Source organism: Ailuropoda melanoleuca, chromosome 17 (assembly GCF_002007445.2).
Source record: "Ailuropoda melanoleuca isolate Jingjing chromosome 17, ASM200744v2, whole genome shotgun sequence".
Classification (NCBI taxonomy): domain Eukaryota; kingdom Metazoa; phylum Chordata; class Mammalia; order Carnivora; family Ursidae; genus Ailuropoda; species Ailuropoda melanoleuca.
In genome coordinates this window covers 814320-825343 of record NC_048234.1, presented here as the reverse complement: position 1 = coordinate 825343, position 11024 = coordinate 814320, and the positions used below count along the sequence as shown (strand labels likewise).

At 52.4% G+C, this 11024-nt stretch overlaps 1 long non-coding RNA gene across 2 annotated transcripts in view; it reads right to left on the bottom strand.

Moving 5' to 3' along the window:
• Positions 1 to 11024, bottom strand: part of LOC109491044 — a 54869-nt gene that overhangs the window by 7859 nt on the left and 35986 nt on the right. The window contains exons 1-2 of one of the 2 annotated variants that reach the window (XR_004621687.1): positions 7843 to 8100; positions 4919 to 5107 (exon numbers count right to left, since the gene is read on the bottom strand). This is a non-coding gene — a long non-coding RNA (uncharacterized LOC109491044). Of the gene's footprint in view, positions 1 to 4918; positions 5108 to 7842; positions 8101 to 11024 lie in introns of those variants that run through there. The other variant, XR_004621688.1, reaches the window with a different exon arrangement.

Below are 11024 nucleotides of genomic sequence, written 5' to 3'. Positions count from 1 at the left end.
GGGCAGGAGGGGCCCCAGCACAGACGGGCGTGCTGTGAGCTGCAGACACACTCAGCTACACTGTCCTCACTGCCTGCAGACATAGCTGGGAAGAGGGTTCAAAATCAACCATCTTTTATGTTATACGTATCTGCTTAGCTATCTTTTAACAACAAAAATAACGCATGCCAAAATCCACAATCACGAAGCACAGAAAGGAACGAATCTCCCTCCCTGGCAGCAACACTCCGCAGCCCCAGTCACAGTCAGCGCGACGGCCAGCAGCACACTGTGTCCCTCCCACTGCCTCTGTGCCCGTGAGCACGCACACACGTATGTCTCCGTGTTCTTGCCCATCGAAAACGTCGTCATGTGCTCAGGAAGCTAAACCGTCTTCGAACAAATGTCCTTCTGGATCAAAAACCACAGATGTGAGCTGTTCTCTTCAACAACTGCCTGCTATTCCATCTGGGTAAACCACACACTATTAAAATATCCTCCTCGTCGGCGTTTCAGTCAGGATCTGCCGAGAAACAGAACCAACAGGCTGTGCAGAGAGAGACTGATTTCAAGTGACAGGCCCATGTGACTGTGAAGGCTGGCAAGTCTGGACTGCAGCAAGTGAGGCCACGGGCTGCAGGCCGAAGGGAGCGTCTCAGCTGGAGCCAGACGGCCGCCTGCGAGCAGACTCCCTCCTCCTTCTGGGCAGGGAGTCTTTCTCTCCTACGAGGGCCTTCCACTGATGGGGTAAGGCCCACCCACATTGTGGGGGATAATGAACATTTCGGTCTGCTGACTTAAGTCTTAATCTCATCTAACACACATATATATTCAGAATCATGTCTGGCAAAGTATCTGGGTACCACGCCCCAGCCAAGTTGACATACAGAATTAACCATCACGGCAGGAATTCAAACACTTACTGAATCATCACTAATGGGCAAATTCTAGACTGGAAGATTTCTGCCCACATAATTTTCTTGATCTCCCCCATAACCTACGAGGTACAGAGAACTGCCCTATTACTACACCCATGGCGAACTGATGTTCAGAATTCAGGTTTGTCTCATGACACGTTCTGAGTGCTTACCAGCTTCCTCTGTAACGTAGATTTGACAACAGCTGACAGGGCTGCTGTACTGTAAATATGAATGCAGATTATAAACGTCCAACAGAGACAGAGACACCTCCTGCCCCCAGCGGGGTGGGGGGGCCTGGACAGCCCTTGCTCCAAGCACGGGAGCACTCCCACAGCACGTGGGTGGGCGCGGCAGGTGCGCAAACTATTTACAAACCACCCCCAGCGCCCACAAGCTGGGAGGCTCCTTAATTAAGCAGCAGCTTGGCCCACCACCTGGCAGCGTGTTTCCATTTCCTGGCCTGAGCTACGGTGTTGCCACAGTTGGCACTTTGCTGAGGAGATCTGAGAAACATTAGCGCTCTCCGAAGCCCACGCTCCAGACCCGCTGGGGAGCCCACTTCGCCATCTGCCGCGGGCCCCAAACTGAGCACGCGCCAACAGCCCCAGGGCAGGAGTAACCGAGGACTATACGTGCAACGTGCTTTCAAAGGCGGAGGGCGAGGCTGTGGAGCTCTGTGCTGGGCTTGCTCCTCGACACCCAAGCCAGGGCCCCAGGCCAGTTCTGGACAGCAGGACAGGGTGCCCATGGCACGTTCCCCTGGTGCCACTTTGACCCTAAGCTCTCCGCACTGGACTCACTTCAGGGGCACGGGATGTGGAGAAGCCACTGCCATCTGCTCATGCCTGCTGCTTTCCAGACACCTAGGGCGGTAGGGTGATGCCTGGGACCTCAGACAGGGCACACTGCTCTGCTGTCTGCCACCCCCACCTCAAACACACAGACACCCCCCCCCCATTTAGGCGTGAGAACCAGGGTCATTGCAGGGACTGTTGATGTGCAGTTTCTCTCTGGGCCTCTGAGGTGGAGACAAGGGATGTGAGCATTGAAAGGTGATAAATGTGGGCAGCACTGGCCCACCAGCCACCCATCCTCCCCTGATCTGTGTGGAAGGCCCCCACTGCTGGGAGAGGGCGGTGGCGGGAGCAGGTGACTCTGCCCAGTGCAGCTGAGCGCCCGGGGGCGGGAGAGGGAGTGAGGAGAAGTAGGAGAGACCGGGGTGGAGACCCTCAGGCCTGGGGAGGCCAGGTTCTCGGGGTTCAGACGATAGGTGTGGACACCTCAGGGTCCCCAAGTCAGGGACTGAGCAAGGGGCCGACAGTGGATTAACTGCTGCTGAGACTGGGCCCACAGTCCCAGTAAGTGGACAGGGGAAGGAAATTGCCTTGGAAGAAACGAAGTCACTCACTGGGCGCTTGGAGTCAGAAACTAAGTCCAGCTCCAGGAATCAGAAGTATCACATCCTCCCCCCAAACAACCCTGTGACTACTAGGATTCCATTCCCACCACACAAAGCCAAGTGCGTGATTCCTCGGGGCATTTTTCTGCACAGAGCACGGAGCAGAGCTCTTGACCGCTGTCTGGAATAGACAGCCGCCAACTTTAGGGCTGTTGTGAGGGTGGGGCTGTCACGGTGGGGATTTCTGGGTTGGATGCAGTAGGACTGCCTGTAGGGAAACTTTAACTCATATCCTTTCTTGTCACAGGAGGGCTTACTTCTCCCCAGGCCCCCCATGGTATCATAGTGTGGGTTCCCCCAGAAGCAGATTTCGAGATCAAGGTTTGAGAGCGGGCAGTTTACTGGGTGCTTCCTGTCGGGAGCCCTGCAGGGAGTGGGAAGGAAGGAGGCTGGTGCCGGGTGCTTTCACGAGCAGGACACCACTGTGGGCATTAGATCTGGAGGGCTCCCCATCACCACCACCAGAGCAAGGAAACCGAGCTCCTTATTGCCGGCATCTCGTCATGGGCCCGGGGGGCGGCTCCTGGAGGAATGGACATCCGGGCACTGCTGAGTCTGGACAGAGCCTGCACTGGGTGCAGACTGCACAGAGATACTGTGTTGGGCATGCTTGTGTCTCATCCCATCACGTGAGACAAGCCTGGTCCAATCTCCTCAATCGTGAACCAAGTAAAATGATATGCCCAGTCTACATAGAAGTAATAGTCTTAAAATTGGGAACATCTCTACCGTTGGGTCTGACATCCCACCCCATGAAGGAAATCCAGCTAAACCAGCATTCTGAGCAAAAATCATCCTGCACTTGAGCTACCCCAGGAGAACAGGACACTTCCTTCTGAGCCCAACCCCCGTGCTGTACCAAGTCCGGACTATGAGACACAGAGGCTTCAGCTCTGTTCAAAAGCTCTGTTCAGCTCCCCTGCAATTTGCACCTACTAGCCCCGTTCAGTCTTCTGGAACCACACAGAGGAAAACCAAACCAAACCAGACACTTCACTATCTGTGGGAGGCAGAATCCTAACCCCCGAAGATGCCCCCAACTCATCCCCAGAACCTGGGAGTTTTGCCTCTATGGCAAAAGGGACTCCGCAGGTGTGATTAAACGAAGGCCATCGAGGTGGGGAGATTGTCCTGGATCGTCCGGGAGGCCTAGTGTCATCACAAGGGACCTTATAAGGGAAGAGGGAAGCCAGGGAGAGGAGAAGTGAAGGTGCAGGCAGATGTCAGAAGGTTAAGGCCGGTGCTCTGCAGACAGAATGGGGCCAGAAGCCACTGAAAGCCTCTGGAAGCTGGGAAAAACAGGACAGAGGCTCCCCGAGGCCTCCAGAAGCAACACGGCTCTGCCGACACCTTGATTTTGGCCTGGTGACCTCTGACCTCTAGAACGGTAGTACGAGTTTATGCAGTTACGAGCCACTAGATTTACAGTCCTCTGTTACAGCAGCAATAGGAAATTAGTGCCCCATCTCCGTGGCGGCCCTCAACGTGGTGAAGCCAAGACCATGGCCCCACCTCCCAGCTTCTTCAACCAGCTCTCACAAAACACGATCTCTAGGCTCTCACTGTCCCTGTGGCCCATCTCGATAAACCCTAGTGCCCACGGCGGTGTATCTCTTCACTTGGTGGCACCACGCGATGGACATGTGACTCCACGTGAGACCAGCTCAAGTCCAGAAAGGACTGGGGTCATAGCCTCCCTTGACCTGAACAGCCCGCCTCCCCATTGTGTCTATGTTGTGACAGCTTTGTCACACTGACAGCCACATGCTGCGTCCCCTTTGCTTGAGACATTCCAACCTGTCCCCACACCCTGCACGCGCACATGTGAGTTTTCAGACCCAAATGTAGAAGTGTGCAGTCCTTCTGCTCATCCCTTAACCGTGGTTTTCCTCCTGGCTCTGACCCATCGTTCCATCCCTGCTAAGTCACCTCAGAGTCTGACTTCTGGTGATAAGGAAGCAGAGCACACTCCCCTGCAGGGCTCTGTACCTGCTGTGTTCCTGCTGTGTTCTTTCAGACTCTACTCACCCTCCCGGCCGGCTGAGGCTGGAGCCACGGCCTGTGCCCACAGCTATCCCTTTCCTGGTCCCTCAAAGATAAGCACAGCTCACGGACAAAACATTGGGGTTTTTCTCATGACAACTGGGAAGCAATGCAGAGGGAGTTACAAAGTAATCAATCTGAGGAAATTCAAGTGGTCCCAGAACCCCACAGGTCCATGCAATGTGGCCCCCTCATCCACGGCGAGAGCCCTTGAGAGCATCACGAGATGCCCATGGACATCTCCTTGACTCTACTCCCTGAAGACGGGCTCAACAGCCCCCTTCACCGCTGATGCTCCCACGCTTAACCCCTGAACTAGGGAGCCCCTTTCCCTGAGCGGAGACACCGCCTTGCAGAAGGTCAGGGGCCTCCCCACCTCTGCTGGGCAGTTTACATCCACATCCCCAGCCCATGAGAGCCTTAGTCACTAAGGTTCTGTTTAGTATAGGACCATCGGTCTCCGCAAACATCTTCGTAATAACCCACCTACTTCCCCAGCTGATAAACAGACACTTACCGTCATCCGAACGTTAGCTGTAATCACCGTCGACTAAATGATAAAGATCCTCAATAGAACAGCCAAGGGCAGAGAGCTGGAGGACACTCCGCAGACCTTCGTCCGGCTTCACCGCAGTTCTGTCTGACCATTCGAGCCCAGGTTAGCCCAGGATAAGCTCATCTTTCCCCTGTACGGCTGGGCAGAGACCTAGACCAAGACAGGGTGAAAACCAATTCCATATAAAGAACTCCTACAACTCAACAACTAAAAGATAACTTATTTTTTTCAATGCACGAAGCACTTCAGTAGACATTTCTCCAAAGAAGACCTCCAGATGGCCAACAGACACATGAAAAGACGCTCAACCTCACTGATCATCAGGGAAATGCAAATAAAACCACAATGAGATAGCACCTCACACCTGTCAGAATGGCTGAACTCAACAATGCAAGAAATAGCAGATGTTGGCGAGGATGCGGAAAAAAGGGGACCCTCTTACACTGCTGGTGGGAACGCGAGCTGGTGCAGCCACAGTGGAACACAGTATGGAGGTTTCTCAGAACTACCCTGTGACCCAGCAATTGCACTACTGGTATTCACCCCCCCAGAATGAAAACACTAATTTGAAAATATGTATGTACCCCTACGCTTACTGCAGCACTGTCAACAACAGCCGAATTATGGGAACAGCCCAAGTGTCCATCAACTAATGAATGGCTAAAGATGTGGGGTGTATGTGTGTGTCTGTGTGTACACACAGTGGACTACTTAGCCACAAAAAAAGAGAATGAACTCTTGTCACTTGCAACGACATGGATGGAGCTAGAGAGTATTACGCTAAGTGAAATAAGTCAGTCAGAGAAAGAAAAACATCTTATGATGTCACTCATGTGGAATTTAAGAAACAATCGAGGAAAGGGAAAGAGAGAGAGTGGCAAACCAACAACCAGACTCTCAACTCTAGAGAACACACTGATGGTTACCAGGGGGAGGTGGGTGGGGGGATGGGGAACAGGGGATGGGGATCCAGGAGGGCAGCTGTGATGAGCACAGGGTGACGTAGGCAGTGTTGAATCACTATATTGTGCTCCTGAAACTAATATTACACTGTGTGCTAACTATACCAGAGTAAGTAAATATAAGTTCCTCTGAATTTAAACACGCAAAAATCAAATTTGCACATGACTTTTTAAGCATTTCCACCATTAATTTAAAAAAAAATAACAACATGTGGGCACCTGGGTGGCTAAGCATCTGCCTTCAGGTTGGGCCATGATCCCAGGGTCCTGGGATGGAGCTCTGAGTCAGCGGGGCTCCCTGCTCAGCGGGAGTCTGCCTCTCCCTCTTCCTCTGCCCCTCCCCTTGCTCACACACACACTCTCTCTCTCTCTCACACACACACACATTCTCTCTCAAATAAATACAATCTTCAAAAAGAAAACAGAAACCAAAACCAAAAACATGCTAAGTGAAGGAAGCCAGACACAAGAGGTCACCCATTGTAGGATTCCATTTCCATGAAATATTCGGAACAGCTAGATCCCTGACAAAGAAAGCAGATTAGTGGTGGCTGGAGGCTGGGGGAGGGAGAGGAGGAGCAGAACTGTTTAATGGGTCCAGGATCTCTGTCTGGCCGGATGAAAATGTTTTGGAACCAGAGAGAGGTGATGGTTGCACAACACTGTAAATTCACTAAATGCCACCGAACCGTTCACTTTAAAATGGTTCATTTTATGTAATGTGACTTTTTTTTTTGCCATTCTAAATCGAGATTTCTTTTTTAAATTTTTTTATTATATGTTAGTCCCCATACAGCACATCACTAGTTTCTGATGTAGTGTTCCATGATTCACTGTTTGCGTATAACACCCAGGGCTCCATGCATGTAATGTGACTTTTAACTCAATTTTTAGAAGTCTAGTGTCCACTTTCAACCCAAGGATTTACCTCTGTCTTCCCAGAACTGCACTGAGATGACCAAAGCAACAGGAAGCTAAGAGCTCATCCCGGCCTGGGCCGCTGAAACAAACATGCTGCCCTGGGGGCTTATCAATGACAGAAACGCACGTCTCGCCGCTCCGGGGCTGGAAGCCCACCAGCAAGGTGCCTGGCCTGTGTCCTCTGATGGGCGGGGGGTGGGGGTTCTCTGGGGTCTCTTTCAGTGAGCACTAGCCCCGTCACGGGGGCTCCACCCTCATGACCACATCACCTCCCAAAGGTCCTGCCNGGGGGGGGGAGCTCTCTGGGGTCTCTTTCAGTGAGCACTAGCCCCGTCACGGGGGCTCCACCCTCATGACCACATCACCTCCCAAAGGTCCTGCCTCCAAATACCACCACAGTGCTTCGAGCCGGTGGGGACACAAACATTCAGTCCCCAGCAGATCCTGCAGCAGAGCGATGTGTGCAGAGCCTCCTCGGAGTGGATGGAGGGGACGGGGTCAGTACAATGAACGAAGGGACACACACACACACACACACACCAAGAAGGTTCATGACGCACGCAAGGAAATGATGGGCCCCCCTGGGAAGTAGGCAGGAAGGTTCCTCAGCAGAGCCCAGGAAAATCTCCAAGTTCAAAGCAACAGGGACCTGGAGCGAGGGAGCGAGGGACCCGAGCAGTAGGCGGCAAGCCAGCGTGTGGGCAGGAAGTGCTTGCATGAGGTGCAGGGAAGGACCAGCCCCGCTGTGGTCCCATCTGGGTCAGTGGAGGGGGGACGTACTGAAATAGGGTACAGGTATGGCTGTGAGGCCAGAGAGAGGAGGGCCAACTGCAGGTCACCCCAACAAGCACGACTGAGACAGCTGGAGCCCCAGACCCTCAGCCCAATGCCAGTGCCCTAACTCACTGGATTTCAATTATTTGTACAGAACTCAAAGTGAGATACGTTTACAGCAAGACTCAGCATAGGAACATACCCATGTCTCACTGAAACAATACTTACTCTTTACTACCTGTGCTGCATTCCGGTATTTTCTGCTCTGGTGTAGTCGGTTTCATTAAAAAAAGATGCTGGCCAGAACCCACTAGCATGATTCAATGCAGCTTAGGTCTCCATGGTAACTCCACCACTCTCCATACACAGATGCCCCTAAGGTTCCCCTAAGAAGCAGGGAGAGGAGGAGGAGGCAGAGAAGTGTCAGAAAGAGGACAATTTCTAGGTTTCAGAGACCCTTTCAGAGCCCTAAGAATTGCTGGCATCCTTCAGTGGAGGATGCACGCCCAGGACACGGGGCTCTGTCACCCATCTGCCACAAGGGAGGCCCCTGCTTCATCTGCTCCCAGCAGATATGGAAGAGCTTTGTGCAAATCAAAGAGAAAAATACAAATGTCATGATGGGGAAAAGGGCCAAAGGCATGAACTGGCAATTCACAGGAAAAGGAAAAATGTGCCAAGGACACAGCTTATTAACTTAAGGACGCATCCATCCCCAGCACTCTAGAGCCACTTCTGTCTGCAGGGGGTGGGGAGGGTGAGGGAGGAAGGGCAAGAGTTGCTGAGAAGAGCCTTTCAGTTATGAATTAGAGCCCCTTTAATATTCTAGGGAGAGACACAAGGAAGGCCTGATTCCTTTTTAATTACTTGGGGCTGCGCGTTGGCTTCTCTGATTAAGCTCCCATGCTGAGCCAGGGCCTGGGCTTCCACGGGGGGCGCACAGATGAGAGATGTGTAACCTCCCCGGAGATCAGAGGGCCACAGAATAACATGACCATGCGGACCCCTTGGAACCCGCCAGCTTGGAAGAGGGGTGGGAAGCGGTACCGACTGTCCAACGTGCATCTTCTGTCACGATTTAGAGTGCACATGCCCTCTGATCAACACCTCCACGCGCGCACTTACTGAAGGAAATTACTGGGAAAGCGTGCACATATATTTACTGGAAGGAGAAATGCCAAAAACGAGCTAAATGGCCACCACGACCATTTACCCACACGCGCCGGGTACCAAGGACAGGGTGCGTAAAGGCTTTATTCTAGTTACCGCTTGTGTCCCCTAATGGGATGTGCCCTGTGGTCGCCACTGCAGAGGGGAAGACACGAAGACTCGAAGCACGGCTGCGTGACGACAAGCCTGTTCTCCAGACCGCGTGTAACCTACAACGACCGACCGTAGATACGTGTCTACCGAGTGTCTACTGTGTGCCAGGCGCTGTTCCAGATGCTGAGGACACAGAGCTGATTACACCAGACAAAAGCCTTTGTCCTCCAGGTGCCCACAGCTGGCTGCGCGCGCCCGGGAAGAGGGACCACAGGACAAGCGGACAAGCCAGCTCAGTTGCAGCATTGTTGTGCATAATGCAGTCTATTCATCCATCCAACCGACCGTTACTAAGCAGCCACGCTTTGCAGGGCGTCTGTGGGGCCCTCCTCTGCCCTGTAAGGCCTGCGAGGCCAGAGCCTGGCTCTTCCTGTCTCCTAGTTCACAGTCCAGCCCTGGGCAGGTGCAGAGCCCACCCACGAGAAATGTCTGCTGACTCAATGAATCAGCACAAGAAAATATAAACGTGAGGTTCTGGAACCAGATCCTTCTTTTTCCCCTGAAATAGACGTATCCTTTAAATTTTTATGACAAAAGTAACGTTCATGAAAGAAACACTGAGACAATTTAGAAGCATCAACGGTGAAACTCCCCCTACCATAACCCCACTGCTGAGAATGAATTCTGATCCCTTCTCGAGCTATTTTCAGATTCCCAACCGTGTCCTCAGCAAAGTTTCCCTGGTTTCTCTGCCGCAGTGCCGAACTTGTTCACTTTACGTGCTTATCAAACGTAGAAGTGCTTCAGTTTTTATCTGATTACTGTTCACCGACTGTATCACCCACACCAAGGACAGAACCTTCACACGGAAGCTGAAGGCTAGAGAAGGAGCTTCCCTCCACACAGCTAACAGCCAAGTCTGCAGACTGAGATACAGAGTTTTTCCAGGTGAGGAGTAAGGAAGATACCCCTAGTTCTCCCCCATTGTGTCCACCCTCCCAGCTTCCTCCCCCAAGTCTGCTCCTTGAAAGCTCTGGATCTTTTGTGTCCTTGGCTTTTTAGACCTCTGGTCTGGAAGACCCGTTTTTGTAAGTATCTCCTGAGTGTGGATCAGACTTCCCGTGTGTGGCCGAGGGCTAGCGGGAGGACCAGTGCAAGCCTGGGGTACTTGCCCTGAAGCATCCCCATCTAAGCCTGGGGCCTCTGGGTCCCCGAGTGCCGGAGTTACTGGGATTCCATGAGACCCGAGGTACACGTTTGCTACAACGTGAGAGCAAAAGCAATTAAAAAGGCATTAGTGGTACTTTTCTGTCGACTTATGTTCTTAAAACTAATTATTGGTTCATTAAGACTCCCAGCCTTCATCAAAGGTTTTGTCACATGGAAACAGCGGACACGCCTGACTTGTATGAAACAGAAGGCTCAGTAAATGCAAACCAGGCCTCACAGTCATAAGCTGCCTGAGGCTCTGGAGTCATCAGGACAAACCCTTTTACTGTGAACTTGGGGTGAGCAATGAAAACGTACATGATTCATGCCGTGTTTATCAGCTCTCCGTGCTGTGAAAACTAGCCAAAAGCTTTACCATTTCAAATTTGCATAGATCTTCCTCATCACTTCCAGTTGTAGACCTCTGACTCTTCTAGAAAGGTGGGATCAAAAATTGTTGATTAATCACGGGCATTAATTTCCTTTCTCACCCGAGACCCGACCACAGTGACCGTGAACGACCCGTGCCAGGTACAAATGCACATCGACAAAGATCCCGGGAGGAGAGCCGTCCGCAGACCAGGGGAGCAAGTCAATCTCCGGAGGCAGGTGGACGTGGGGCGATGGGGGAGGCAGTGTGGAGGACGCCGTCCCCGAGGTTACACGTGGAGATAGATGCAGCCCTCCGCAGCCCTGTGGGGAGCACTCAGGAATTTCACACAGAAACAGAACTGAGATACAGAGCTGAAAGCAGAGTGGTTGAGTCGATTACGCACAGAATATGTGACCCCACCGTCAGACCGGAGCTGAGCAGCCGGCTCCATCTATCCAGGTCAAACATCGGACAGTCGATCTCGAGGAAGATCCAGAGCCTACGTATTACTTACCTACTGCTGCACAAGTGACCCCAAAGCTGAGCCACTCACGACAACACACGT